The sequence below is a fragment of the Bos indicus genome, chromosome X (assembly GCF_029378745.1).
Source record: "Bos indicus isolate NIAB-ARS_2022 breed Sahiwal x Tharparkar chromosome X, NIAB-ARS_B.indTharparkar_mat_pri_1.0, whole genome shotgun sequence".
Classification (NCBI taxonomy): domain Eukaryota; kingdom Metazoa; phylum Chordata; class Mammalia; order Artiodactyla; family Bovidae; genus Bos; species Bos indicus.
The window spans coordinates 110881397-110905307 of record NC_091789.1 but is presented as its reverse complement, the minus strand read 5'-3'; the positions used below and the strand labels follow the sequence as shown (position 1 = coordinate 110905307).

At 43.8% G+C, this 23911-nt stretch overlaps 1 long non-coding RNA gene across 1 annotated transcript in view; it reads left to right on the top strand.

The window, feature by feature from the left end:
* LOC139181356 (uncharacterized) overlaps nucleotides 1–17750 on the top strand; it is a 65757-nt gene extending 48007 nt beyond the window's left edge. The window contains exon 3 of the long non-coding RNA XR_011565338.1: nucleotides 17194–17750. This is a non-coding gene — a long non-coding RNA (uncharacterized lncRNA). The remainder of the gene's footprint in view (nucleotides 1–17193) is intronic.
* Nucleotides 17751–23911: the final 6161 nt, after the last annotated feature.

Sequence of the window (23911 nt, the reverse complement as noted above, 5' to 3'; positions counted from 1 at the left end):
CAATTGTGCAGTACTTTGAATATTCTTCTGCATTGCCTTTCTTTGAGATTGGAATGCAAACTGACCTTTTCCAGTCCTGCGGCTAATCCTGTGGCCACCGCTGAGTTTTCCAAATTAGCATCATCGTTAGGATTTGAAATAGCTCAGTTGGAATTCCATCACCTCCACTAGCCTTGTTCGTAGTGATGCTTCCTAAGGCCCACTTGACTTCACACTCCAGGATGTCTGGCTCTAGGTGAGTGGTTACACCATCATGGTTATCCCGGTCATAAAGATCTTTTTTGTACAGTTCTTCTGTGTGTTCTTTCCACCTCTTCTCAGTATCTTCCACTTCTGTTAGGTCCCTACCATTTCTGTCTTTTATTGTGCCCATTCTTGCATTAAATATTCCCTTGGTATCTCTGATTTTCTTGAAGAGATCTCAAGTCTTTCCCATTCTATTGTTTTCCTCTATTTCTTTGCATTGTTCACTTAAGAAGGCTTTCTTCTCTCCCCTCGCTATTCTTTGGAACTCTGCATTCAAATGAGTATATCTTTCCTTTTCTCCTTTGCCTTTCACTTCTCTTCTTTTCTCAGCTATTGTAAGGCCTCCTCAGACAGCCATTTGGCCTTAGCTTGCTTAGTGCCCTGCCGTAAATGCCGCACTTTCGTGCACAACCCAGTGTCAATAGATTGATTTTGCTGTGAGGGAGGCAAGTGGACCCAAGTTTGGTTCAGTAACAACAAAACAATGGCACCAATATCTACGCAAAAGGGTCTCCAAGGCATGGGCCAGAGGGATCCTTCCTGTCTGGAATCAGGGGCAGCAAAGTGGAAGTGGCATTGGCACTAAGGACTCACAGGGATGGGAGCAGGGGTTTCTGGGAGCTACTGGCAGGAACAGAGGTGGAAGTGGGAGGGGATTTACAGAGCCCCAGGAAGAAGCTATCCCAGATGACTGCTGCTGTCTGGTCACAGGGCCCGCTGAGCCTCACATACCCAAAGCCCTGACAGTGCTCCATCACAGCAGGAGGGGACCACTCAAAGGCCAGCGGCCTAGACAGGCAAGTGGTAGGTCGGGGGGCCAGGAGGAGGCGTGGGGCTGGTCTTTCTTTCTGGGGCAGGGGGATGCCATGGAGGGCTTCAGGAAGGGAATACAGTGACTACAGGACTGGAAATGTACTTGCCTCCTTCCCCTTCCCTTTCCCCTGGTGAGAGGGAAAGTCAGCCATGGGTCAAAAGCTTTTCAGCTGACCCAGCAACTGTCGCAAGTTGTCACTGTGGAATACTGACACAGGTGAGCTTGTTACAGTGTAGTTTATAATAGCAGAAAATTGCAAATGACCTAAATGAACCATAGGAGGTACATTTAATAAATGATAGTGTTTTCATCCAACAGAACACTGGGCAACCATCTAAGAACTCAATGTTGGTCTATTTTTATTTTGGAAAATATGATTTACTGTTAAGTGAATAAAGCAGTTTTTGAATGAATTCATACAGCACATACTAATATTGTTTACAGAGATCTGTTTGCTGCTGCTGCTAAGTCACTTCAGTCGTGTCCGACTCTGTGCGACCCCATAGACGGCAGCCCACCAGGCTCCCCCATCCCTGGGATTCTCCAGGCAAGAACACTGGAGTGGGTTGCCATTTCCTTCTCCAATGCATGAAAGTGAAAAGTGAAAGTGAAGTCACTCAATCTTGCCCGACTCTTAGCGACCCCATGGACTGCAGCCTACCAGGCTCCTCCGTCCATGGGATTTTCCAGGCAAGAGTACTGAAGTGGGGTGCCATTGCCTTCTCCGAGAGATCTGTTTATATGTATATATTTGCATGGTGAAATTTGATGAAATGTACACTACCCTGTGTTAACAATGGTGATCTTTGAGCGGGTAGAACTTTTTTCAGGATGTTGCTCATCTATGTTGTTGGTTTGTAGGTTTTGTTAAAAAATATAGTTAACACACGTGACTTATGTCATTTAATTTTTTAAATTTTTTATAGTTTTTATTGAAATAATTGATTTACAATGTGCTAGATTCAGATGTACAGCAAAGTGATTTACTTAAATCTATATATTGTTTTTCAGATTCTTTTCCATTATATGTTATTATAAGATATTGAATATAGTTCCCTGTGCTATATAGCAGGTCTTTGTTGGTTATTGGTTTTATGTGTACATATTTATGTGTGTGTTTTAATCCCATATTTATGTGTGTTTAAATCCCATATTTATGTGTGTGTTTAAAACCTCCTAACTTATCTCTCCCCGCCTTCCCCCTTTGATAACCATAAGTTTGTGCTCTATGTCTGTGAGTCTGCTTCTGTTCTATAAATAAGTTCATTTGTATAATTTTTTTAGATTCCACATACAAGTGATATGTGTCTTTCACATATTCATACAATGATATTTGTCTTTCTCTGTCTGACTTCCTTAACTCAACAGGATAATCTCTAGGTCCATCCATGTTGCTGCAAAGTTTTCATCATTTCATTCTTTTTTAGGGCTGAATAATATTCCACTGTGTATATGTACCACAGCTTCTTCATCCATTCATTTGTCAATGGACATTTAAGTTGCCTCCATGTCTTGGGTACTGTGAATAGTGCTGCTATGAACATTGGGGTGCATGTATCTTTATGACTTAGGTGATTTTATAAGGCAAGGGTTTCTTTAGTTATATTTCCACACTTGTCGTGGTGTTTGGATTCTCCTGTCTGGGCCTGCCTGAGCTCCCTAGGGAGAAATGCTGACAGTGGGGGACTCAGAATCCTGGGTTGACTGGGTGTGTGGTCAAAACGGTCCACAGTGCGATGAGACAGAATCCCAGCTCTGGAGAAGGAGAGTCATGGCAGTTCCTATTTTCTGAGAGGCAGGACCAGGCAATAAACTCAGAGGGAGGCCCGAGGGCAGAAAGCAGAGGCTGGAAGGAAGGGCAGGAACAGCAGGCAGGGGGTCCAGGGCTGTGGCCAGTCAGGAGGGCCAGAGAGCTCCACCGTGCCCAGGTCTCATAGCAGCCGTATAGGCCCAGCACAAAGACCTGCTTGGTACTCGATGAGTTTGGCACCCTTCCTCACTCCACGGTGAGAAAGGAAGAGTTAACATCTGGAATCTTCTGATAGAAACTGCGCTCAGAGCGAGCATGCAAAGCCACATTTGTGAAAAATGGGCTCAATTTGATATTTGGAGAGCAATAAAATTGAAATCATTTCAAATTTTAAATGCCCAACATATTGAGACCCACCCTCCGATAGATCTTCCAAATGAGTCTGCAAGCTCTCCCTGCCCAGTTTCAGGGGGGGATTCACTTCTTTGCCAAAAATGTTCCTCTTCTTGAGTTGGAAGACAAGAGGCTCGAGGCTGGCAGTTCTCCCGGGGCCCTCCATGTGCTGCCGAGCAAGAGCCTTCTACACGGGGCTGGAGGAGGAGTGGTGTTCCTTCTTCTCTCGGGTTATGAATTTGATCTAATGGGACTGTCTGAATGTCCAGATAGTGTGGTGATAGGTACCCCATAAACACAGAGATAAACAGGTAGAGAGATAGATGGAGGCAAGCATAATTTGCTTCTAAATGCCTTTTCACTGGTATAAATAAAGCAAGAAAATAAAGTTGGATGCACTTGCAATACTAATGCAAGGGGGAAATTAAGTGCTAATTACAGGCTTGAGGATAAATGAAAAGGACGTATATGGAGAAGGCAGGAGTGTCAGAGGTTGCCGCGCTCCTGCCATCGCCGTGAGTCCACTACGAGGTCATCTGCAGACAGCTTCCACATCACCTCCACTTCCCGTGACTCTGCCACAAGGCATTCTTAGCTCAGGGGGCATGAGGAAGTGGGGGTAGGCTGGGTAAATGGCCCAGGAGTACAGGTGACCCTCAGCCAGTGAGGAATGGAAATTGAAAGACAACGCAGCTCCCTGGTCTCTCTGTGGAAGGCTGATTTAAGGTGTCTTCTGTGTAATTCCCCCAAGCCCCCCACCCCAGCAGCATTGCACCCCAGTTTCCCATGGGACAATCCAGCCATTGACAGACCTTAGTTGGTTTTCCCCACTTCCCTTTCTCACACTCTCACCCAGTCACTGTGCTTCCTCTGATCACCTCCCAGCTGACAACCTGCACCCACGTCCTTGTCTCAGGACCCATCTGCTTTGAGGACATCTGAAATCAGAACAGGCAGGTGGGTACCAGCTGCCTAGTGAACAGGTCAGACGTGCAACCTGATGCCTGCATACAGTGTCAGCAATGGCACGGGACCCGCTCTCAGCAGGATTCCATGCTTGGTTGACACTGTCTTGAAATTCTTAATCATTTTATCTTTGAACCTGTGTTGCATAAGTAACATGTGATGGGATGGTGGAGCATGCACACAAGCGGCACAGGGAATGCTGGCTGGCACCTCTGACTCTGCAGGCAGTGCAGCCCAAGCGATTCCCTGGTAATCCGGGGCGCTCACGCACAGCTCCAGGCAGTCTGGGTCACCGCAGAGCCCCAAGGTCCAGATTGATGGTGCTGATGGTGGCGGCTGCAGCAGAAGCCACAGCTGTGGAAGAGAAGAGAGGAGGGGCTCCGTGTGGGATTCACCCTGGGACCTGCGGTGGGAGGGCAACTTGCCCGTCAGCCTGGACCCCATCCTTGCAGCATCGATACAAACATTAACTCTCCAACTTGAGCCGCTGGACAGGAGCTGCCCAAGCTCAGACAATATGCGTTTATCAGTAAATTATTAAAAATAAAAGCATACACATGGATATTGCAATAAAACACATCAGGGAGCTATTAAAAGTTTTTCAAAGTGTTTAGAATCTCGAGTTTTGAAAACCATTGCAACATTGCATGGGAAATACCCACAGTCTCAGAAATAGAAATTAAATTTAAAGATCACCGAGTTCAGCTGAAAAGAATACAGTTTTCACAGGAAACTTTGGATGAACCAATTATTAATCAAAAGGACAATTTTTAAATTAAGTTTTCCTTACAGTTGAAGATATGGCAATAGAATACATAAACAGGCATTTTGAATGTATTATACATAAATCCTGAAGCCACTTCCGGTTTCTTCTGTGACTTGTACAAGTTACAGAAAATGTCAGACAAAACATTAAAGTGCCTTATATAAATTTATGTTTAAGATTAAATTCAGATTTACATGAAACTGATTTGTGTAGAAATTGTTTTAGAAAAAATGTTCTATCAGAATCATCAGGTCTAGATATGCTGAAATTTTTGAATTTCAAAATATATTTTGACATAATTGATTAGATATGTATCCCAATGTTGTCACAGCCTATAGAAACACCCATAACAATTCTTGTAACAGTTGCATCAGCAGAAAGATCCTTTTCAAAATTAGAAGTTTTCAAAGTTATCTGTAATTTCGCATTTGCCAGGAGTGACTGATGTTGCTTTCAATTTGTATAGATTGAAAATGAAGTTGCTAAAAGTATAAATTTTGATGACCTAATAAATGAAAAAGCAGAAAAGTGAGCCACAGAAATATGGTCAGTCAAGATATCACATTAATAAAATATCAGACTTCCCTGGTGGCTCAATGGTAAAGAATCTGCCTGCCAATGCAGGAGACATGGGTTCAATCCCTGGTCTGGGAAGGTCCATAATAAAATAAAATAAAAATTTTAAAAATGAAGTATCATTTACTGTACTACGTAATATTATGACACCAAAATGTTATTGTTTGCAGTTTGTACATTTATATTGTTATGTGTGTATCACTGTTACTGTGTTTAGAGGTCATAAAACATTTTTTAAAGGAAAAAGTCTATATTTTGGTAACTTGAATAGTACTTTTTTCCTGCTTTTGGAACAGGGGCCCTGCATTTTCATTTCACGTGAAGCCCCATGGGTTATGTAGGCAGCTCTGCCTGCTTAACTTGTTTACCAAGTTTTCCGGGACAGATAAGTTAGGCCTGTGGCCTTCAGGTCCGACACTGATTTTCTCTTTTTTTTTCCTATTCTGAAATTAAAAAAAAATTTTTTTAATTGAAATGCAGTTGATGTACAATATTATATGTTACAGTTGTACAGTATGCTGCTGCTGCTAAGTCACTTCAGTCATGTACGACTCTGTGCGACCCCATAGATGGCAGCCCACCAGGCTCCCCCGTCCCTGGGATTCTCCAGGCAAGAACACTGGAGTGGGTTGCCATTTCCTTCTCCAATGCATGAAAGTGAAAAGTGAAAGTGAAGCCGCTCAGTCGTGTCTGACTCTTAGCAACCCCATGGACTGCAGCCTACCAGGCTCCTCCGTCAGTGATTGACAGTTTTAAAGGTTCTATTCCACATATAGTTATTGTAAAATATTGATTTTGTTCCCCATGTTGTACAATGTATCCTTGTAGCTTATTTTATACCTAATAGTTTGTATCTCTTTATCCCCACCCGCTGTGTTGCCCCTCCCTACTTCCCTGTCTCCACTGGTAACCACTAGTTTGCTCTCTATATCTGTGAGTCTGCTTCTTTTTTGTTATATTCACTAGTTTGTTGTATTTTTTAGACTGTCTGTATAAGTGATATCATAATTTGTCTTTGTCTGACTTATTTCACTTAGCATAATGCCCTCCAAGTCCATCCGTGTTGCTGCAAATGATAAGGTTTCATTCTTTTTTATGGCTGAATAGTATTCCATTGTATATATGTAACACCTCTTCTATGTGCATTCATCTGTCAGTGGGCACTGAAGTTGCTTCCATGCCTTGGCCATTGTGAACAGTGTTAGTATGAACATTGGGATGCGTGTATGTTTTCGAATTATGGTTTCCTCTGGGTACATGCCCAAGACTGGGATTGCTGGATCATATGGTAACTTTGTTTTTTGAGAAACCTCCATACTGTTTTCCTCAATGGCTGCACCAATGAACATTCCTACCAACAGTGTACAAGTGCTCCCTTTTCTCCACTTCCTTTCTCTCTTCTTAATCCAGCTGCATCACATGGTTGGCAATAGTAATAACAAGAGGTAAACTGTAAGGACTGCAGAGGAAGGAATTCTTGGACCCGAGACCTCACAGACTGGGTCTTTGTCTTTGGCTGCACGCTTCCCTGGGGAAGAAGCATAACCTTGGGCAATGACAGTGTTCACTGTACCTGAGGACACAGCTGTGAGCCATCAGCGGCAGGGCGGGGCGCCGGGTAGGCTGGTTCTAAAAGAGCACGTGGGTAGAACAGGACAGTATTTCCCACAGTCTGCCCCTTGCGCCACTTCATTCACTTACTTCTTATGATGAATTGACTGCACTCGAGAAGAGCTTGTCCAGGATTCTGGGGTCATGTTTTCTGGGAAACTTAAAGGAGTAGGTAGGAGAACTCTAGCCCCTACTGCTGCTGAGAGTTGATTTTGAAGCCATAGTAGTTACTCCTCCTCCACCAGCTTTCATAGACTCCCCTCGGCTAGCACGCCTATTGTCTAGTTGCTGTTAGTGGTGAAGTGATAAAGACCCTCATGCATGGAAGGTCTGAACCCTGGGTTACCATGGTCTCTGACGCTGTGACAGCTGTACTTATCCATTTACCATTACCCCTGGGCGTTAAAGGCACCAACAGATTCCTCAGTGGATGATTTGGGAGCCGGATTCCTGACTCTCTGGGTTGCATACCTGCAGCTCTACATCCTTCTAATGATTGGGAGTTTGTTACCACTGCCAGGATGGTGGCACTTTCTTTGCCTGCTAAGTCACTTGGCATAAGGAGCCCAGAGACTGGGAGACCACTGAATCTTAAAGTGTAATGAAAACCTTACTGTGTCCCCTGATGTAAGCATTCCTCTTCTGAGAATCAAGACCTGTAGATCCATATTGTGTGGACCAGAAGCACACGTTCCCCCAGTGAATCAATGGGGTTGATATGAACTGGGCCACTCCCACTTTCATCTCTTGGTTCCTAGATGCACATAGCCTACTTATGAGGCCACGACACCTTCTAATCGTTGTTTTGGAGGATGGACAATGTCCTGAAAGATGGAATCCCATCCTTACAGGACATTTTCTCCAAACTGGGGCATCAGCGGCACCATTCACAGGTCTTTCCTCTGCTTTATTGTGCCCACAGCTCCTGGGTGGTGCAGTATATGATAGAACCAGAGCATCCTGTGGTTATCTGCCCACACTCATGCCTGATTTGCTGTAAAGAGGGCTTCCCTGTCTGAGTTGATGCTGTGTAAGATCCCATCTCAGTGAGTCCAGTGCCTTCTGGTAGGGGTGCTTGCTGAGCCCCAGTAGTCAACAAAGGTAAACCCATACCACACACATCTGTTGATCCCAGTCAAGTTGAATTATTGCCCTGTCCAGGGTGGAAATCAACTTGCTACCAAGTGGTCAACAGGCCCCTTTGAGGAATGGCGGCATATTGGGAGTTTAGCATTGTTAATGACAGGTTGGACATTCAACTGTGCCAATAGCTAAATCAGCCTTAGTGACAGAGGGCCCTATGCGATTGGGCCCATAAATAACCTCCATTCCTATGCCGTAACTACTTCATTCACACATGTATTATGCCATTGTGCCAGCACCGGGGTGGCCACTGACAGAGGATGGTGGATGTCAACTGGCAGAATCATTCTTTCTACCTGGTTGGTTGGTGCCTCTTCCGTGGTCAGTGCTCTCTGGTGCATATTTATGTCTGACACAAATATCTTCGTATTTAGTGCATACCCCAATAGGTCCCTTCCTCCACACACCTCTTCCCCATATTTGCTGGTCCCTGATCTTTTTTAAAATTTTTATTTATTTATTTTTGGCCGTGCTGGGTTTTCATTGCTGTGTGGGCTTTTCTCTAGTTGCGGTGAGTGGGGGTTACTCCCTAGCTGTGGTGAGTAGGCTTCTCATCTCTTGTTGCAAAGCATGGACTCTAAGGTGCGTGGGCATCAGTAATTGTGGCGTGTGGGCTTAGTTGCTCCGCAGATTGTGGAATCTTCCTTGTGAATCTTCATGGGATCAAAGCCATGTCCCCTGCTCTGGCAGGCAAATTCTTTTTTTTTTTTAATTTTTGTTTTGTACTGGGTTATAGCTGATTAACAAACAGTGTTGTAGCAGTTTCAGGTGAACAGTGAAGGAACTCAGCCATACATAGACATGTATCCATTCTCCCCCCAAACCCCACCTCCCATAACATTGAGCAGAGTTCCATGTGCTATGCAGTAGGTTCTTGTCGGTTATTGGCAGGTGGATTCTTAACCACTGGACCACCAGGGAAATCCATCCTCGATCTTCTAATCTTTCTCCTTTCTGGACCCTGACCAACCAACCTGGCCATTTGCCACTGCCTATGAGTCTATATATTTTCTTACTTCGGGCTGCTTCTCTTTCTGTACAAGGTAAATTATCAGGCGCATTGGCTAGATCTCTGCCCATTGAGATTTCTCCTCACTTCTGTATTTACGGCCACCCCTGACTGAGGCTATAGTGTGACAGTCACTCATTTTTGGCTTGCAACAATCTACCAAGTTGTTCCATCTGTAACTTGAGCTCAGCCCTGTCACTTACCCATCAGCTAGTCATAAGGGACCCCCACACATGGCCCTTTGAGGTCAGCTAAAGAGAAGAGGCTTATACAACAGTGGTGGATGTCATGGCATCTAGATCACCTCTTCGTGCATCTTACTTGTGCTCTCTGCTCCTCCTCGTCTCCAACACAGGAGTATCGTTCTCATCATGCAATGGCTTATGCCGGGTCTGCCCAAAGTTGTGATTTGGTAGATCTTACAGTCTGAGCTCATCATGGGTGGTTATGGTCATATGCAGAGTACATCATGAGAAACGCTGGACTGGAAGAAACACAAGCTGGAATCAAGATTGCTGGGAGAAATATCAATAACCTCAGATATGCAGATGACACCACCCTTATGGCAGAAAGTGAAGAACTCAAAAGCCTCTTGATGAAAGTGAAAGTGGAGAGTGAAAAAGTTGGCTTAAAGCTCAATATTCAGAAAACGAAGATCATGGCATCCGGTCCCACCACTTCATGGGAAATAGATGGGGAAACAGTGGAAACAGTGCCAGACTTTATTTTTCTGGGCTCCAAAATCACTACAGATGGTGACTGCAGCCATGAAATTAAAAGACACTTACTCCTTGGAAGGAAAGTTATGACCAACCTAGATAGCATATTCAAAAGCAGAGACATTACTTTGCCAACAAAGGTTCGTCTAGTCAAGGCTATGGTTTTTCCTGTGGTCATGTATGGATGTGAGAGTTGGACTGTGAAGAAGGCTGAGTGCCGAAGAATTGATGCTTTTGAACTGTGGTGTTGGAGAAGACTCTTGAGAGTCCCTTGGACTGCAAGGAGATCCAACCAGTCCATTCTGAAGGAGATCAGCCCTGGGATTTCTTTGGAAGGAATGATGCTAAAGCTGAAACTCCAGTACTTTGGCCACCTCATGCGAAGAGTTGACTCATTGGAAAAGACTCTGATGCTGGGAGGGATTGGGGGCAGGAGGAGAAGGGGACGACAGAGGATGAGATGGCTGGATGGCATCACTGACTCGATGGACGTGAGTCTGAGTGAACTCCGGGAGTTGGTGATGGACAGGGAGGCCTGGTGTGCTGCGATTCATGGGGTCACAAGGAGTCGGACACAACTGAGCAACTGATCTCATCTGATCTGATGGTCACTTGATATCCCAAATTTACATGCTCTGACTCCATCAGGGCCAGTATCATGCAGGGAGCTGCTTTCTGAATGGCATGGCATGGCCTTGCTCTAGAAGCTAGGTCTAGGCATCTCCACTGTGATCGTCTGTCAGGACTGGCTATCACCTTTATCCAGCATCTTTCCCCGCTACACTGATCTCAAGTATCAGGCTATATAGTCTAAGACGGAGGGCTGCTGGCACCTCAGTCTGAACTTGCTGCAGAGTCCCTTCCTACTCTGGGCCCCACTCAAGACTGGCTGTTTTCTCTATCACTCAGCTGATGGATATTCCCTGAGGAGGATTAACAAACACGGCACTCCTTTCTTAGTGGTGGGACATGTGAAATTCAGTAAGTCGTCTTTTACTTTCTAGGGGATGTCCCAGCATGCTCCAGTTCACTGGGTCGCTCCAACCTTCACTGGTGGGTAAGGCCCTAATTTTCATAGAGTTCATCTTTCACTCTCTGGAGTTCATGTGTCTTTTCAAGGGCTCCAACGTACCACTTCTCGCCCATTTGGTTCGAGTAATATGATGCCAGCAATATGGTACATCCATACAGTGTTTTGCAGAATGTCCAGATGGTCCAGAGCTCTTTAGGTTATCAGAGAGATTGGGAAGTTAACTTAGTCCTGAAGCAAGACCATGTGTACTGTTGTCCATCCTACGCAAATGCAAGCTATTAGAGATGGAAAAGAATATATTTTCTGGATCCCCATACATGTGCCAGAAGTAAAGATTGAGCAGAGTAGCTGCAGTTGGGGCTACTACTTCATTAAGTGATCTACTCTTGTTCACCATAATCCATCCAGTTCTTTTAGGGACCAGTGAAGTGAAAGTAAAAAAGTGTTAGTCGCTCAGTCATGTCCAACTCTTTGCGACCCCATGGACTGTAGCCCACCAGGCTCCTCTGTCCATGGAATTCTCCAGGCAAGATTACTGGAGTGGGTTGCTATTCTCTTCTGCAGGGGATCTTCCCGACCCAGGAATCAAACTCACATCTCCTGCATTGCAGGCAGACTCTTTACCATCTGAGCCACCAGGGAAGATTTTAGGGACCAAGCTGGTGGATTAAATGGGGATATTTGGGGACCACCCATCCTGCATTCTTTAAATCATTGAGGGTGGCCCTAATCTCTGCTATCCCCCCAGGATGTACGTTGCTTATGATTTACTATCTTGGCTTGATGTGCAAGGGGGGAATTTCAGAGGCTTCCATCTTGTCTTACTGTGGTAGCCCTTACTCCACTGGCCAAGGAACCAATATGGATCGGGGCCTGATAGCCACTGAGTATATCCATTCCAAGTAGACATTCAGTGACCAAAAAAAAATGACCAGTGTGTAGGTTCATGGACCCAGTGGAATGACCATCAGGTAGACCTGGGCCAGAACTCCATTTATGACCTGGCCCCCTTGTTCTTTCTATTCTAACAGGGTGTGCCCATGGTGGTGTTTTTTGTCGCTGGTATTAACATTTGTACCCTAAATCCTTGAAAAGTCTGTGCAGTCTCATTTTTCTAAGGCTCTGTTACCCAAGTAAATGACCACAGGACTCTTCAGAAAAGGAATGAGCCTCAACCAGTGAGAGGTAGGAATTGATGGATAAATCCTCCAACTTCTTTGCTCATCAGGGACAACAGTTCTGTTCTATCCCATCTCCCAGAGTCCCGGGTGCAATTGCACCCAGCTGCCCACAGAGGTCACCCAATGTTTAGCTCACCCTTGATTGGCCTTCCTTCCTGCCCTGTCTCACTTCTCCAGGTCATCACTGTGCTTCTTGGGACCTCTTCCCAAGTAAACTACTTGTACCTACATCCTTGTCTCAGGGTATGCTTATCGGGAACTCACACTAAGACAACAGTACAGAAATAAAGCAACCTGAGAGGTCACCCGTCTCCTCCTGACCTTTAGCTACTTCCCGTCTGTTCGCCCAGCTCTGCAGAAAAGGTTCCATCAGCCTCCACGGTAACCCAGTCTGATCTTCAGTTCTCATTGTCAGACCTTTGCTTTTAACTCTCAACCCTCCATCCCTCCCACTGGAATATAAAACTACTTCATCATCTTATGATTTGTTTTTTCCTTTTTCTGAGAGAGAGAGAGTAGCTGACCACCAACTTTGGTGTAAGAGCCTCTTATATACTTGAGCGTGGGTTTTTGTCTTTACTTCTCCAGGCTGAATGATTCAAGTTCTTTGAAAGAGTGCCCATCAGTCCCGTTTGCCAGGCTTTTAATCATCTTCAGAGCTGTAAGCTGTCACCCCCAGCTGCTCACCGTAGACCAGCCTCCAGGCTTCTGGAGACCACCAGATGCGCGTTTTAACCTGGAGAAGTTCACCAGAGTCGGGGGGTGCCCCAGCTGCTATAAATCACCTTCTCCCGCGCCTCCTCCCCGAAGTCGGAGAACAAGCCCCAGCTTGCTGTCGAAGGCCATAAAACTTCTCTTCTTTAAAGGACCCCTTTGTTGGGCACGTTCATTGTAGCAGGCGTGCAAGTCCACCAAGGGCCCATAAAACTTCCCCAGGCTTTGTGCAGGTGACCCCACGTGCCTGCGTCTGAGCCATCCCACCCTTAAGCCCACAATAAAACTGCTGCTGGGTTCACCAGAGACACACTGGACTCAATTTGCCTTGTGATTTGTTTATTAGCTTTACAAATGGCTTTTGAGGCCAGACAACCTCTCCTAACCCTGAGGACTTGACAGGTGGAAGCTCAGGAACTTCCCAGGGAACTGGGGGACTCTCGAGTAGCCATGGAGATTTCAAAACAATTAACCTCAGAGAGAAACTGTGGCTGCCCTTAAAGGGTGAGGCAGCCTACGGATGCAGCTGGGCTCTCCTGTCTTCGGTGGGCAAAGGTATTTCGCCTCTTGCTATCACCAGAGTGGTCCAAGGGCCGCTTTCTGAGAAGCCCCAAGGCCATCACCTGCTCCCTGACGATGAATCCACTCCAGCAGTCCCACCAGCCTTCGTAAGTGAAGTCGAAGCAAAGCCAATCAGTAGTGGGATGACATTTACCTCATACATAGGTCAGCAGTTAAGAGCCCAGGGCTTCAAACAACTCAAATGTCCATGCGCAGTAGAAGGGCTATTCATACAGTGGAATGTAAAAAGAACAAAGCGTGTGAGTAGTTCTTAAAATGTTCTCATCACAAGAAAAAAAAATTTTAACTGTAGTGACAGATGTTAACTAGATTTTACTGGAGTGGTCGTTTTGCAATATATACAAATATTACATCATTATGCTGTACCCCTGAACATATAACATGTTATGTGTCAATTATACCTCAATTCTAAAATTATCATCATGCTGTACCCCTGAAATTAACATAATGTTGTATGTCAATTATGCATGCATGCGTGTTAAGTCGCTTTAGTCATGTCCAACTCTTTGTGACCCTATGGATTGTAGCCCACCAGGCTCCTCTGTGCATGGGATTCTTCAGGCAAGAATACTGGAGTGGGTTCCCATGCCCTTCTCCAGGGGATCTTCCCAGCCCAGGGATCGAACTCACATCTCTTATGTCCCCTGCATTGGCAGGCAGGTTCTTTACCACTAGTGCCACCTGGGAAGCCCATGTCAATTATACCTCAATTAAAAAAATCAAAATACATTTTTTTGAAAGAACAAAGCATGGATATACACAACTGCATGGATGAATCACAAACATTCTGCAGGGTGGAAAAAAGCCAGACATATGAGTAAATAGTACATGCTTCTGTTAATATTTACATGAAGCTTAAAAAGGCAAAATTTAATTTATGGTAGTAAAAGTCACAACAGCTGTTACCTCTGGGAGGCAAAGGGGGTAAAATTAAGTGGAAAGGGACACAGGAGGACTCTTTGGGGGGTGAAAAAGTGGGCCATATCTTGATCCGAATGCTGATCACATAGGCATATACATATGTAAAAGGTTTTCAAGCACTTAAGATCTGTGCTTTCCTGCATGTAAATCTACATTAGGATACTACTGAGAGGGAAAGCCCCAATTTCTAACCTACATAACTATGAGCTAATAAATGACTGTTGTTTTAAGGTGCTAAATGTGTGGTCATCTGTTACAGAGTCATGGAAAACGAACACACCTTGGTTCTATTATTGGTCCTGCCTCCAATTTACTGTGTGATCAAGGGTATGTCACTTACCCTCTCTGAGCGTCAGCTTCCACAATTCATGACAACAGTGACTCATCTCCTGCCTGCAGGACTCATGTGAAAATCACATGACTTAATGTACATGAAAGCACTTGCGAAAGAATAAAGCAGCTTATAAATGGCAAGTTTATTATTGTCACGTTCAAAATAAACCCCCAACTTTGACCACAGGAAATGATTCAGAATCAAGCAACCCAGGGCTGATCAACCCCTATTTTGTTACAGGCCCTCAGCCGTGTGTCAGCAGGATATGGGCCTGGTGGTCTGGTGAGCCTGGGAGATAAATGGTGTCAAATTCACTCCTGAACACCGCCACCTGTATGCCATTTGTTCCTGCTTGAATTTGACATAGGCAAATGCCTTCACGTGTATTAATATTTGCGATTTTACCTTCCCAAAGTACAATAGATGGGAATTTTATTTTTCACTTGCTAGAAACCTCTATGCCTTCTGGAACCCTGTAACTCTTCCTCTGACAGGAAAATAATGCCCTGTCAGACGACTCTGAAAGTGTGAAACTGTTAGTCGCTCAGTTGTGTTTGACTCTTTGCGACCCCATGGACTATAGCCCACCTGGCTCCTCTGCCCATGGGATTTTCCAGGTAAGAATACTGGAGTGGGTTTCCATTCCTTTCTCCAGAGGATCTTCCCAACCCAGGGATCGAACCCACGTCTCTTACGTCTCCTGCATCGGCAGGGGGTTTCTTTATTGTCTGAGCCACAGTGAGCTAGCGCCCAAATCCTGTGGTTGTGGCCCTCTTAAAATATTATTATCACTACATCTTTGTTTCACAAGTTTAAATCTTTAATGGACTAAAATCTCTTTTACTCACAATGATCAAATTAGAGCATAATACTTAATCCATGAATCCGTTCTTTTTTCTTTAAATCTTTTACGTTTCTCCTCCTGCCCTTTCCACATGAGCGCCCTCCCCCCGACCCCCAACACGCTTCCAGTAAAGTTGTAGTGTACATCTCCCCCTCCCCGCAGTGAACCTTTGATTGAATAGCTATTCAGTGTTTATCTTATTGCATGTTTCAGTGTTTTGTAAATATTTTATACAGCTGATCCATGTAATGAATTATGGTTATTACTTTTTTTTTTCCCTCTTGCACAATCCTTCCCCTGGAGTTAATAGTCATCTGGCTTTTGGGTTTCTTAATTTTTTACATATTTATCAGTAAGGCAGCTGTAAACTTTGCCAGATGTCTGAATCGCCTCTGAAGACATTCAGACACATCAAATATTTGATCGATTTCATTGGAAAATCTCTCTCCCAGAGCCATCTAATCTGCCCAAACCTGAACAGGCTGCCCTCCAGGCCTGATACATGCATGATTTTATTATTATATATTGAGCACTTATTCTGTGCCAGGCACTATGATATTTGAAGTGCACAACAATTTTATGAGGTTCATATTTGTATACCCAGGACAGTAAGTCTTAATGAGGTTAAATAACCCTATCAAAAGATGGGCTAGTAAGAGGAAGAACCAGGATTTTAGCCCATGATTGTTTAACACCAAAGCCCTGATTGGTTGATTCTGAATCATTTCTGGTGGCCAGAATTGGAGGTTTATTTTGAACATGACAATAATAAACTTTCCATTTATAAGCCACTTTATACCTTTGAAAATGCTTTTATGTACATTAAGTCATTTGATTTTCACATGAATCCTGCAGATGGGAGATGAGTTACTGTTGTCCTTAACTGTGGAAGCTGAACCTCAGAGAGGGTGACATACCCTTGGTCACACAGTAAACTAAAGGCAGGACCAATGTTAGAACTGAGTTGATTAGTTTTCTATGGCTCTATAACAGATCACCACAAATTTAATAGCTTAAAACACAAGCCATTTATTAGTTCATAGCTCTATAGGTTAGAAACCAGGGCCCAGCGTGGCTGGATTCTGAGCTTAGATTCTCACAAGGCTAAAATCAAGGTGTTGGCTAGACCTGTAATCTTGCCTGAAGCTTAGGGCTGCCTTTTAGGCTCATTCAGGTTGGTAGCAGGGCTTAGTTCCATACAGTCGTAGGTGCCTATTCTCTTGCTGACTATTGGCCAGGCGTCACTCTCAGCTCCTGGAGACTTTTTTCAGGTCCTTGCCATGGAATGGAAAATTCTCCCTGATACCAAATATCTTTCAGGTGTTGGATCCTTCTCAGTACCAGGAGCCCAGTTCCTTTATAAAGACTCATCTGTTTAGGTCAGGCCCACCCAAGATAATCTCTCCCCCTTTTTTTCAAATTTAAGTATAATTTACTCATAATGTGCTAATTTGAGGGATACAGAATACCTGATTCAGGTTATTTTTTTTTCAGATTATATTTCGTTTTAGGTTATTACAAGAAGCTGGGTATAGTTCTCTAGGCTATACCGTAAATCCTTGTTGCCTTATTTATTTTATGTGGGCGCCAGCTGCAATGGACTGTGCAGAAGCATGGCTGAGAAGAGCTACCCCTTGCCCAAGGTCAGGGGCGGTGACCGAGAGTGCCAGGCTGCATCAGCACAGGAGCGGCCGAGAGGAGCTACCACACGCCCGAGGTCAGGGGATGTGGCCGAGAGGAGCAACCCCACGTGCAAGGAGCGGCAGCTGCGCCGGTGCAGGAGGGCTGAGAGGAGCTACTCCACATTCAAGGTCAGGAGGGGCGGCTGTGAGGAGATACCCTTCGTCCAAGGTAAGGAGCAGTGGCTGCACTTTATGGAGCAGCCGTGAAGAGATATCCCACGTCCAAGGTAAGAGAAACCCAAGTAAGATGGTAGGTGTTGTGAGAGGGCATCAGAGGGCAGACGCACTGAAACCATAATCACAGAAAACTAGCCAATCTGATCACACGGACCAGAGCCTTGTCTAACTCAATGAAACTAAGCCATGCTGTGTGGGGCCACCCAAGACAGGAGGGTCATGGTGGAGAGGTCTGACAGAATGCAGTCCACTGGAGAAGGGAATGGCAAACCACTTCAGTATTCTTGCCTTGAGAACCCCATGAACAGTATGAAAAGGCAAAATCATAGGATACTGAAAAGGGAATTCCCCGGGTCGTTAGGTGCCCAATATGCTACTGGAGATCAGTGGAGAAATAACTCCAGAAAGAATGAAGGGATGGAGCCAAAGCAAAAACAATACCCAGTTGTGGATGTGACTGGTGATAGAAGCAAGGTCCGATGCTGTAAAGAGCAATATTGCATAGGAACCTGGAATGTCAGGTCCGTGAATTAAGGCAAATTGGAAGTGGTCAAACAGGAGATGGCAAGAGTGAACGTCGACATTCTAGGAATCAGCGAACTAAAATGGACCGGAATGGGTGAATTTAACTCAGATGACCATTATATCTACTACTGCGGGCAGGAATCCCTTAGAAGAAATGGAGTAGCCATCATGGTCAACGAAAGAGTCCGAAATGCAGTACTTGGATGCAATCTCAAAAACGACAGAATGATCTCTGTTCGTTTCCAAGGCAAACCATTCAATATCATAGTAATCCAAGCCTATGCCCCAACCAGTAACACTGAAGAAGCTGAAGTTGAACGGTTCTATGAAGACCTACAAGACCTGGTAGAACTAACACCCAAAAAAGATGTCCTTTTCATTATAGGGGACTGGAATGCAAAAGTAGGAAGTCAAGAAACACCTGGAGTAACAGGCAAATTTGACCATGGAATACGGAATGAAGCAGGGCAAAGGCTAATAAGAGTTCTGCCAAGAGAACGCACTGGTCATAGCAAACACCCTCTTCCAACAACACAAGAGAAGACTCTACACATGGACATCACCAGATGGTCAACACTGAAATCAGATTGATTATATTCTTTGCAGCCAAAGATGGAGAAGCTCTATACAGTCAGCAAAAACAAGACCAGGAGCTGACTGTGGCTCAGATCATGAGCTCCTTATTGCCAAATTCAGACTTAAATTGAAAAAGTGGGGAAAACCACTAGACCATTCAGGTATGACCTAAATCAAATCCCTTATGATTATACAATGGAAGTGAGAAATAGATTTAAGGGACTAGATCTGATAGAGTCCCTGATGAACAATGGATGGAAGTTCGTGACATTGTACAGGAGACAGGGATCAAGACCATCCCCATGGAAAAGAAATGCAAAAGGGCAAAATGGCTGTCTGAGTAGGCCTTACAAATAGCTGTGAAAAGAAGAGAAGTGAAAAGCAAAGGAGAAAAAGAAAAATATACCCATTTGAATGCAGAGCTCCAAAGAATAGCAGGGAGAGATAAGAAAGCCTTCCTCAGCAATCAATGCAAAGAAATAGAGGAAAACAACAGAATGGGAAAGACTAGAGATCTCTTCAAGAAAATTAGAGATACCAAGGGAACATTTCATGCAAAGATGGGCTCGATAAAGGACAGAAATGGTATGGACCTAACAGAAGCAGAAGATATTAAGAAGAGGTGGCAAGAATACACAGAAGAACTGTACAAAAAAGAGCTTCATGACCCAGATGATGATGGTGTGATCACTCACCTAGAGCCAGACATCCTGGAATGTGAAGTCAAGTGGGCCTTAGAAAACATTACTACAAACAAAGCTAGTAGAGGTGATGGAATTCCAGTTGAGCTATTCTAAATCCTGAAAGATGATGCTGTGAAAGTGCTGCACTCAATATGCCAGCAAATTTGGAAAACTCAGCAGTGGCCACAGGACTGGAAAAGGTCAGTTTTCATTCCAATCCCAAAGAAAGGCAATGCCAAAGAATGCTCAAATTACCGCACAATTGCACTTATCTCACACGCTAGTAAAGTAATGCTCAAAATTCTCCAAGCCAGGCTTCAGCAGTACGTGAACCATGAACTTCCAGATGTTCAAGCTGGTTTCAGAAAAGGCAGAGGAACCAGAGATCAAATTGCCAACATCTGCTGGATCATCGAAAAAGCAAGAGAGTTCCAGAAAAACATCTATTTCTGCTTTATTGACTATGCCAAAGCCTTTGACTGTGTGGATCACAATAAACTGTGGAAAATTCTGAAAGAGATGGGAATACCAGACCACCTGACCTGCCTCTTGAGAAACCTATATGCAGGTCAGGAAGCAACAGTTAGAACTGGATATGGAACAACAGACTGGTTCCAAATAGGAAAAGGAGTACGTCAAGGCTGTATATTGTCACCCTGCTTATTTAACTTCTATGCAGAGTACCTCATGAGAAACGCTGGACTGGAAGAAGCACAAGCTGGAATCAAGATTGCTGGGAGAAATATCAATAACCTCAGATATGCAGATGATACCACCTTTATGGCAGAAAGTGAAGAGGAACTAAAAAGCCTCTTGATGAAAGTGAAAGAGGAGAGTGAAAAAGTTGGCTTCAAGCTCAACATTCAGAAAACAAAGATCATGGCATCTGGTCCCATCACTTCATGGGAAATAGATGGGGAAACAGTGGAAACAGTATCAGACTTTATTTTTGGGGGCTCCAAAATCACTGCAGATGGTGATTGTAGCCATGAAATTAAAAGACGTTTACTCCTTGGAAGGAAAGTTATGACCAACCTAGATAGTATATTGAAAAGCAGAGCTATTACTTTCCCAACAAAGGTCTGTCTAGTCAAGGCTATGGTTTTTCCAGTGGTCATGTATGGATGTGAGAGTTGGACTGTGAAGAAAGCTGAGCACCGAAGAATTGATGTTTTTGAACTGTGGTGTTGGAGAAGACTCTTGAGAGTCCCTTGGACTGCAAGGAGATCCAACAAGTCCATTCTAAAGGAGATCAGTCCTGGGTGTTCATTGTAAGGACTGATGCTGAAGCTGAAACTCCAGTACTTTGGCCACCTCATGTGAAGAGTTAACTCATTGGAAAAGACCCTGATGCTGGAGGGATTGCGGGGAGGAGGAGAAGGGGACGACAGAGGATGAGATGGCTGGATGGTATCACCGACTCGATGGACATGAGTTTAAGTGAACTCCGGGAGTTGGTGACGGACAGAGAGACCTGGCGTGCTGTGATTCATGGGGTTGCAAAGAGTCGGACACGACTGAGCGACTGAACTGAACTGATAGCAATTTACATCTGTTAATCCCATATTCCTAATTTGTCCCTCTGTGCCTCCCTCTTCCATATGGTAACCATAAATTTGTTTTCAATGTCTGTGAGTCTATTTTGTATATAGTTTTCATTTCTATTATATTTTAAATTCTACATATAGGTGATACCATATAATATTCATCTTTCTCTGACTTATTTCAATACGCATAATATTCTTAGGGCCATCCATGTTGCTGCAAATGGCAATATTTAATTTGTTTTATGGCTGAGTAATATTCCATTGTGGGCTTCCCTGGTGGTTCAATGGTAAAGAATCCACTTGCTAAATGTAGGAAACATGGGTTCGATTGCTGGGTTGGGAAGATCCCCTGGAGAAGGAAATGGCAACGTACTCCAGTATTCTTGCCTGGGAAATCCCAAGGACAGAGGAGCCTGGTGGGCTACAGTCCCTGGGGTCACAATAGAGTTGGACACAACTTAGCAACTGAACAATAATAGTAATATTCCACTGTATATTTATACCACATCTTCTTAAGCCAGTCATTTGTTGGTGGGCACTCGGGTTGTTTACATGTCTTGGCTGTTGTAAATAGTGCTGTTATGAATATTGGATTGCATGTATCTTTTTGCGTTAGAGTTTTTTTGTCTTTTTGGGTATAGACCCCAAAATGGGATTTCTGGATCACATGGTAGCTCTCTTTTTAGGTTTTTTTTTGGCTGCGCTGGGTGTTGTGGCACTTGGGCTCTTCATTGTGGCACACAGGCTTTCTCTAGCTGAGTCCCACAGGGCTTCTTGTTGCGGTTCACAGGCTTATGTTGTGGAGTATGGGCTCTAGAGCATGCGGGCATCAGTAGTTCTGGCGCATGGGCTTAGTTACCCCAGCATGTTGTATCTTAGTTCCCTGACCAGGGATGGAACCCACATCCCTGGCTTTGAAAGGTGGATTCTTAACCTCTGGACCACCAGGGAAGTGTCCTGTTTTTAGTTTTCCAAGGAACCTCCATACTGTTTTGCATAGTGGCTGTACCAGTTTACATTCCTTCACAGTGCAGCAGGGTTCCCTTTTCTCCACACCTCTTCAGCATGTATTGTTTGTAGAGTTTTTGGTGATGGCCATCCTGACAGGTGATACCTCATTGTGGTTTTGATTTGCATTTCTGTCATAATTAGTGATGTTGCGCATCTTTTCATTGCCTGTTGGCCATCTGTATGTCATGTTTTGGAGAAATGTGTATTTGGATTTTGCTCCCATTTATTGATTGGATTGTTTGAGGTTTTTTTAATTTTGAGTTATATGAGCTGTTTGTATATTTTGGATATTAACTCCTTGTTGGTTGCATCATTTGCAAATATTTTCTCCCATTCCATAAGTTGTCTTTTCATTTTGTTGATAGTTTCCTTTGTTGTGCAAACACTTTAAATTTGATTAGGTTCCATTTGTTTATTTTTGCTTTTATTTCTTTTGCCATGGGAGACTGATCTAAGGAAATACTGCTATGATTTATGTCAAAGAATGTTTTGCCTATGTTCTAGGCTAGGAGTTTTTAATGGAATCACATCATATTTAGGCCTTTAAACCATTTTAAGCTTATCTTCGTATATGGTGTGAGAGAGTATTCTCATTTCATTGATTTATATGTAGGGGTCTAGCTCTCCCAAGACCACTTGCTGAAGAGACTGTCTTTTCTCTATTGTATATTCTTGCCTCCTTTGTCATAGATCAATTGACTGTAAGTGTGTGGGTTTGTTTCTGGGCTCTCTATTCTGTTCTATTGGTCTATACGTCTGTTTTTGTGTCAACACCATGGGGTTTTGATTACTGTAGCTTTGTAGTGTTGTCTGAAGTCTGAAAGGGTAAGGCATGCAGCATTGTTTTTTTTTCTTAGGATTGTTTCAGCAGTTCTGGGTCTTTGTAGTTCCATACCAATTTTAGCATTGTTTGTTTTAGTTCTGTGAAAAATGTCCTGGGCATTTTGATAGGGATTGCGTTAAATCTGTAGATTGCTTTGGGTAGTATGGCTATTTTGACTATATTAATTCTTCCAATCCAAGAGCACAGGTTCTCGTTCTATTTCTTTGAATCATCTTCAATTTCCTTTATCAATGTTTTATAGTTTTTAGCATATTGGTCTTTTCACCTGCTTGGCTAAGTTTATTCCTATTTTTCCTATATTTTTTACTGTGATTTTAAACAAGATTTCTTTTACTTGCCTATTTCTGATATTTCATTATTAGTGTAAAGAATTATAATAGATTTGTATACATTGACTTTGTATACTGCTACCTTGCTGAATTCATTTATTAGTTCTAATAGTTTTGGTGTGGAGACTTTAGGGTTCTCTATATAGAATATTGTGCCATCTGTGCAAATACTGATGGTTTTATCTCTTCCTTTCTAATTTGAATAACTTTTATTTCTTTTTCTTGTCTGACTGCCGTGGCTAAGGCTTCCAATGCTATGTTGAATAGGAGCCATGAGAGTAGGCATCATCGACTTTTTCCAGAATTTAGCGGGAAGGCTTTCAGGTTTTCATTGTTGAGTATTATGTTGGCTGTGGGTTTGTCATAAATGGCCTTTAATATGTTCCCTCTTTACCCACTTTGGTGAGAGTTTCTGTCATGAATGGATGTTGAATTTTGTCTAAGGCTTTTTCTGCATCTGTTGAGATGCAGCTATCAGGCTTCCCTGATAGCTCAGTTGGTAAAGAATCTGCCTGTGGTGCAGGAGACCCCAGTTTGATTCCTGGGTTGGGAAGATCTGCTGGAGTAAGGGATAGGCTACCCACTCCAGTATTCTTGGGCTTCCCTGATAGCTCAGTTGGTAAAGAATCCACCTGCAATGTGGGAGACCTGGGTTCGATCCCTGGGTTGGGACGATCCGCTGTAGAAGGGAAAGGCTACCCACTCCAGTATTCTGGCCTGGAGAATTCCATGGACTGTATAGTCCATGGGTCACAAAGAGTCAGACACGACTGAGTGACTTTCACTTTCATTGAGATGATCATATGGTTTTTGTCTTTCCTTTTGTTAGTGTGGTATATTGCATCAATTGATTCGCGTGTGTTGAACCATTCTTATGATTGTGGAATGAATCCAACTTAATCACACTGTATGTTTTTTTTATATATGTATTGTTG